The sequence below is a fragment of the Saccopteryx bilineata genome, chromosome 1 (assembly GCF_036850765.1).
Source record: "Saccopteryx bilineata isolate mSacBil1 chromosome 1, mSacBil1_pri_phased_curated, whole genome shotgun sequence".
In the NCBI taxonomy this organism is placed as follows: Eukaryota; Metazoa; Chordata; class Mammalia; order Chiroptera; family Emballonuridae; genus Saccopteryx; species Saccopteryx bilineata.
Genome location: NC_089490.1, coordinates 317,301,083 through 317,308,165, shown reverse-complemented (window position 1 = coordinate 317,308,165; position 7,083 = coordinate 317,301,083).

Here is a 7,083-nt window from a genome sequence, read left to right as displayed (position 1 = left end):
ATTATAGCCCTTGATGCCATGATAAGGGGTTGAAGTAGATAAAAGCCGCACTTTCTCCTCTTGAGACCTTTACACGTGGTGTACCTTCTGTCTGGCGGACACCATTCATCCTCTTCTTTATTCACTAAGTATTTGCTGTGTGGGTTTCAGCTCAGACATACCTCCGCTGAAATCCTTCCTTGACCTCCTAAAATTGGTTGAGTCATGTGTTCCCTTAACTCTGTGTGTTTCTGAGCAGTGCTCAGGTCGCTCTTTGTCTTCTGACTGCCTGTTCACTCTTCTGTCTCTTTCACTAGAATATAAACAGCAACCTTGTCTGAATGTATCTTTTTCCTTGGCACAGTGCATGATGATCTTAGACAGTCTGTAAATATCTGCTTAAGGAGTGAATAAATCAATGAATGAGATGAAGTTAAGTCTACCTACAGTAGTTGCCCTTTCCTTGTTTGAAGGTTAAATTCAGTTTTTACTTCTCAGGTGGACCAGCTGGCACTCTCTTGGCCCTCAGGCTGTGAGGAATGAAAGCCCTCTTGCAGGTTCTTTGGTCTCAACCTTGGGACTTGATAAAAATTCTCTCCAGACACCTCTTTCTTCCTTGTTCCCTATCCACTTCCTACATGACCAATCTAGATTACTTTCAATATGTGATTCTATATATTGTCATCTTAATCTTTTCCTTTCTTTACTAGTTTCTTCCTGATTTCCTTCCTTGACCTGCTGACACACTACTCTGCTCAAGATCTGCTCATCATTGGATCATCTGTCTGGATTTACATACTCTTGTCCCAAACTAGCCATAACACCAACATATTATACTCTCCTTGCTAAGTCAGACACATTTATATAAATATAATAATTCATACACCTGAATCTGACAGGTAACAAGAAGAGGCAACTATAATAATAAATTATGATTTGCCTGTTATCCTGATTTATTCTTGATGACTCTGATGCTTCAATTCACTATTGAAGAAGATAGATACAAGTGTATCATACATGTGTTCTGAAATTCAATATTAGAGTGTCCCAGGGCTCAGTCCTTGGGCCACTTCTCTTTTATAGATTCTTACTCTATTAAAAATCAGTTTCAAGAGCCCTGGCAGCTTGGCTCAGCAACAGAGCAACAGCCAGCATGTAGAGGTCCTGGGTTCAATTCCAGGCCAGAGCATACAAAAGAAGTGCCCATCTGTTTCTCCACCCTTCCAGCTCTCCTTTCTTTCTCTCTCTCTCTCTCTTCCCCTCCTGCAGCCAAGGTTCCATTGGAGCAAAGTTGGCCTGGGCACTGAGGATGGCTCCACCGCCTTCTCCTCAGGTGCTAGAATGGCTCTGGTTGCAATGGAGCAAAAACCCCAGATGGGCAGAGCATCTCCCCCTAGTGGGCATTCTGGGTGGATCCTGGTTGGGCGCATGTGGGAGTCTGTCTCTCTACTACCCCGCTTCTCACTTCAGAAAAATATTAAATAAATAAACAAATTCGGTTTCAAGATATAAAAACTGTCTCAATGGATAGAGCATTGGCCCAGTGTACAGATGTGTCCTGGGTTTGATTCCTGGTCAAGGCACACAAGATAAGTGACCATCTGCTTCTCCCCACCTCTTTCTCTCCCTTCTCCTTCCCAATACCAGTGGCTCAATTTGTTCAAGCATGGCCCTGGGAACTGAGGATAACTCCATTGGATTGCATCTGCCTCAGGTGTTAAAAATAGCTCAGTACTCAAGCATTGGCTCAAGGTGTGGTTGCCAGGTGGATCCTAGTCAGGACACATACAGGATTCTGCTTCACTATCTCCCTTCCTCTCACCTAAAAAAAAAAAAAAAAAAAAAAAAAGAAAGACATAAAAACTATCTATATGTTGATGATTCCCAAATTTATATCTCCAATCCAGGTCTTTTCCATAAATTCTAGGCTTATATATTCAACATCTCTATTTGGATATCAAACAAACATCTTAAATATACAACAGGTCCAAAACTGAACTTCTGATCTTCCCACCAAAGCAGGCTTCACCCACACCCTCACATCTTTGGTGATGGCAACTTAGCAGCTCATCCTTCCTGTTGCTAAGTCCAAAAGTCTTGAAGTCATTCTAAACTCTTCTCTTTTTCTCACACTTCACAGAGCACCCGTCATTAAATCCTGTTGGTTTTACATTCAAATAAATCTAGGATAAAGTCTGTCCACTTCCACTGCTACCACCTTGGTTGGAGCCACATCTTCTCTTGCCTGGAATACTACAATGAGTCCTAACAGGTCTCCATGCCTCTACCTTTGCTCCCCCTACAATCTAACTGAGCAGAGGCTCTTCCCTTTATCCAGAGGATCTTTTGATTCACACCCTCTAATGGCTTCCCCATTTCACTCATAGTGAAAACCAAAGTTTTACATTGGCCCATATAACCCCACACAATTTGTTCGCCACTTCAACGCTTAGCTCTCTGACTCTGTCTTCTAGTAACTCCATCCCCTCCCACTTACTTCATTGCTGTTAGTCCTCTTGCTGTTCCTGGAATATGCTGAGCAGACTCCACCTCATGATTTTTTCCTCTAACTAGCTGTTCTCTCTGCCTGGAGTGCTCTTCCCCCAAATTCACTAGACAAACTCTCCCTTTCCTTTCATCTTTGTTCATACACCACCTTCTCAGCGAAGCTCACTTTGACCACACTATAATACAACCCATCACCACTCCAACCTGCTTTACCTGTAATCCCTTTACTTCACATTACTTTTTTTCTTTTTCCACAGCACTACTTTCCTTCTGACATATGAATATATAGTGTATATAAGTCTATAATTTTAGTTTCTTGTCTGCCTTCTTTGTAAATAAGAGTTCTAAGAAGGCAAAAATCTTTGTATTGTTCACTGATTTATCCCAGCTCTTAGCAGTGTGCTTGGCATATATTTCTTAATAAACATTGCCAAGAGAGTGAATAAGTGAAGAAACAAATAAATATTTCCTACTCTATCTTTACTTTTATCTCCATGTCAGTGGTATCATCCCCAAATTGTAAACCCCTCAAAAGGAAATACTTCTGTCTTTTCTTAGCAGAGTACAATTTTGACGTAAATTTCTGCAAACTTTAGTCTTGTGGTTGGGATTCTCCTCATAAATTTGTCACTCACTCACGAGGATGTGATTTGAATCTGATTAATCACAAGACAATGTGGGCTGAGATCATTTAGCAAAAGACTCTGTAATTTGCCTCGAAGTCAAACGGCAACATGTTAGAACTTTGTGGGAAAAGAAATGCAAAACAAGTGAACAGACAGAAAAATTTAAGGATTAAATTTTTATTTTCAAATGTAGAACTTGTCATGGATATTGATTTATTGTTCTGTAACAGATATATAAAATTTTCTGTGCTTTTAAAAATCTATTTGTGGTCTTACATGTCACATGTTGTCCTAGAAGTGTGAAGCTCCCAATAATGTTTTTTTATGAGTCACCCATGCCCTTTCCTCTGATATCAGACTTTGCAATGATTTATTAATCAATTAGTCCAACTGACAAATCATCAAGTATTCTTGAATTCCAAAAATGGGTACTTTTTAAATCAATAACAGACTATATCCCTATGTACTCAGATGCACATGAAATATTTGATTACATGACTTAACATTTCTTATCTTAATGAGAAAATAACATAAAGCAGCCTATAGGAACTTCTCAAGTTATGAGCTTTTGATTTTTGAATGCCACTTCAACCTACCTCTTTTGATTCAACCTGCTACAAAGAGTCAAATCCTTCCTCTGCTTCTTTTCTCTTACCCTATTACCTCTGTTTGCCCTTTCTTTGTTCATCTCTTTTGCTGTTAACCGCATTTATTGATCAATTCATTTTGAGACCAAGAGTAGAAAGGGAGCAGAGTGGATCAAATGCAAGCTTGTTAGTCACTATGGATTAGGTCTCTGGCTCTGTCATTTATTTTCTGTGTGACCTTGAGGTTATGACAATGAACAGCAGCAATCCTTATATTTGTGAAGTTGGTCTAATAATATCTACTTCACACATGAGAATTAAATGAGATAGTATATATAAAGTATATTTTTTTCTGCTTTAAAGTAAGACTAATAAATATATCAGGCTTTCAACTGGGTTTGTTACTATCTGGGGTCAGCTTTTTTGCCTACCTATTTGCAGTTTTACTTGTATTATAATTAATAATTCATTAAAGACAAATCTTGTTTACTTAAAATTTTAAATTCAATTTTTTTTTTTCTTTTTCGTATTTTTCTGAAGCTGGAAACGGGGAGAGATAGACAGACTCCCGCATGCGCCTGACCAGGATCCACCCGGCACGCCCACCAGGGGCAACGCTCTGCCTACCAGAGGGCGATGTTCTGCCCCTCCCGGGGGTCGCTCTGCTGTGACCAGAGCCACTCCAGTGCCTGGGGCAGAGGCCAAGGAGCCATCCCCAGCGCCTGGGCCATCTTTGCTCCAATGGAGCCTTTGCTGCGGGAGGGGAAGAGAGAGACAGAGAGGATGGAGGGGGGGTGTGGAGAAGCAAATGGACGCTTCTCCTATGTGCCCTGGCCGGGAATAGAACCCGGGTCCCCCGCACGCCAGGCCGACGCTCTACCGCTGAGCCAACTGGCCAGGGCCTAAATTCAAATTTTTAGTTTTGTTATTGTGTTTATTAATCTAGTAAATGTGTTTAAAAATAAGTACTATCACTTTCACTAGTTCTTTGATTAATATTTAATTAAATCATAGTTTAAATATTGAATTATCCCTAAATATTGAATACTATTTATATTCATAAATTATATTTTAGTCAACACTTTAAATTATAATGGTGATTTTAATATAGCTAATTCTTTCAAATAATCCAAAACTATTATGCAGATTTTAAATCCAACAAGTAAGGTATTTTAAAGTATTTAAATATCCATTAATAAGAAAGCAACAAATTAAATGCCTTAAATAATGTTCTTATATACTTTTAAGACACCTTAAAAAAAGAAAAAAAATATCCAAAACAGTAGGATAATTACAAAGAGTAGCACAGCATAAATAATAGTCTCTATTGCATTCATTTTTATACCCTCCTCCCAGAAGTGGCTAATTTTCTCCCAAACAGAAAAAAAAATTGCTATTTCAAGTCTCCTATATCTACTAAAGTTATACATAATGATCATTATCAATGATGGTAGATCAAGGCAAAGGACTTTTGTACTCATTCCAGCAGGATTCTACCCCAATCCTAAATTATCAAAATAAACACTTCCTTATAATGAAGCCCTGGCAACTTCTTCAGTTTTACAGAATTGTGCTTTCACAAAGCATTCCTGCAGGATTTGAATAGACTCAGCATGTATGCTCTTCCACTGTCTCTCTTCACAGTGAGATCACAGCAGATCTCCATGATGCTTAATTTTTGATTATGGGCTTTTAAAAATGCTTCTGAGATCATAACCTGTCTGTTTACTTATGCTGAGATTCTGTGCCTTCTTTATTTTTTTTTTCTTGTCTGTGTTAAATCTACCATTCAGTAGGTTTATTATCAAGTTCTAATCTGATTCCCAGCTTCTGCTTTCCCTCCCCATCTTCCCAAACTACTGTTACTGGATCACTTTCCATAAATGCAGACATTCTCCAAATTTCCAAGGCAAGAGGAATTAGCCAGTTCTCAAGTATCTCTCTGAGATTCAGAAGCACATCACCATTAGGGCTAAACTTGTCCTGACAGAGACTACAAGTCTGGTCTCTGATCTTGGCCTCTTGTTGGTGCCAGGAAACATGGAAGAGGAAGAGTCAGCTCCCACCCTTTGTGGCCACAGAATATGATAGAACATCTAGTTCAGAACAGAGTCAAAGCTAAGTACGATAAGGCCATCCATGCTGATTTATTGTCTGTTATCAGAATAAGAATATAATGTTTAAAACCAAGAAGATAGGAAATTAGATCCTGACTGTGCTACTTACTATGTAACCAAAGCAAAGTTATTGAATCACCTAAGCTTGCATTTCTGTACTATTGAGACAAACCACCAACTTGTTAGTCATTATGAGGATTAAATAAACAGTGCACCCCTAATGCAGTGCTTGGCAAAATCAAAAAAACAAACAACCCCAAGTATTCAGTAAAAAGAAAATTGTCTAGTTTCTTTTCTCAACCAAAAAAAGACACACATAAGAACTATGAATCGGGTTTAGAAGTACAAAAACAAACATATATATTAATATATATATATTTTTTAATTAATTTATTTTTTTTGCTTCCTTCCCAGCCCAACTTCTAAGAATTATCTGCACTTATTGTTTCTACTTTCTCAACTCCCAAATGCTGTTTGTAGTGGATGGATAGAGATAGCTTTTCCCTTGCCCCACTATGTAACAGCAGAGGGAAGCTCAGAAGTGTGGTTTGAAAGCTGGAAGTATTCTTTACACAGGTGTGGTTCCTGGAACGACTTCTGGAGTTATGCTGTTGTGACGAAAGCCAGCCTAAAGGTAAAATTGACACAGAGGTCAGAGTCTAGATAAGGCTAGAGTGAAGGAGCCAGATTCATGATCATATTGAAACTAAAACCTGCCTGACTGTTCTTGTAAGCGATGTAAATAAAAAATAAACTTCCTTTTTTCTCTTTTTCATTTACTTTTAATTGAACTTATTAGGTGACATTGGTAAATCACTTTACATGGGTTTTAGTTGTACTATTCCATAATACATCATCTGTACGCTGCACCACGCATTCATCACCCTAAGTCAAGTGCTCTCCATCACCATTTATTCCCCCTGTACCCTCTGCTATCTCACCCAGCTCCTTTTCCTCCCATAATCACCAAGCTGTTGCCTCTGTCTGTGATGTCTATGAGCCTTTTTTTCTTAATCTCTTCACTTTTTTTTACCCCACCCCCAAACCCCGTTCCCCTCTGACAACTGTCACTCTGTTCTCTGTTTTTATGAGCCTGTTTTTATTCTGTTTGATAGTTTATTTTGTTCATTATTTTCTACATATAAGTAAAATTATATGGTATGTACTTGTCTTTCTCTGACTGGATTATTGCACTTAGCATAATAATCTTCAGGTCTACTCATGCTATTGTAAAAGGTAAGATTTTCTTCTTTTTTATGGCTGAGT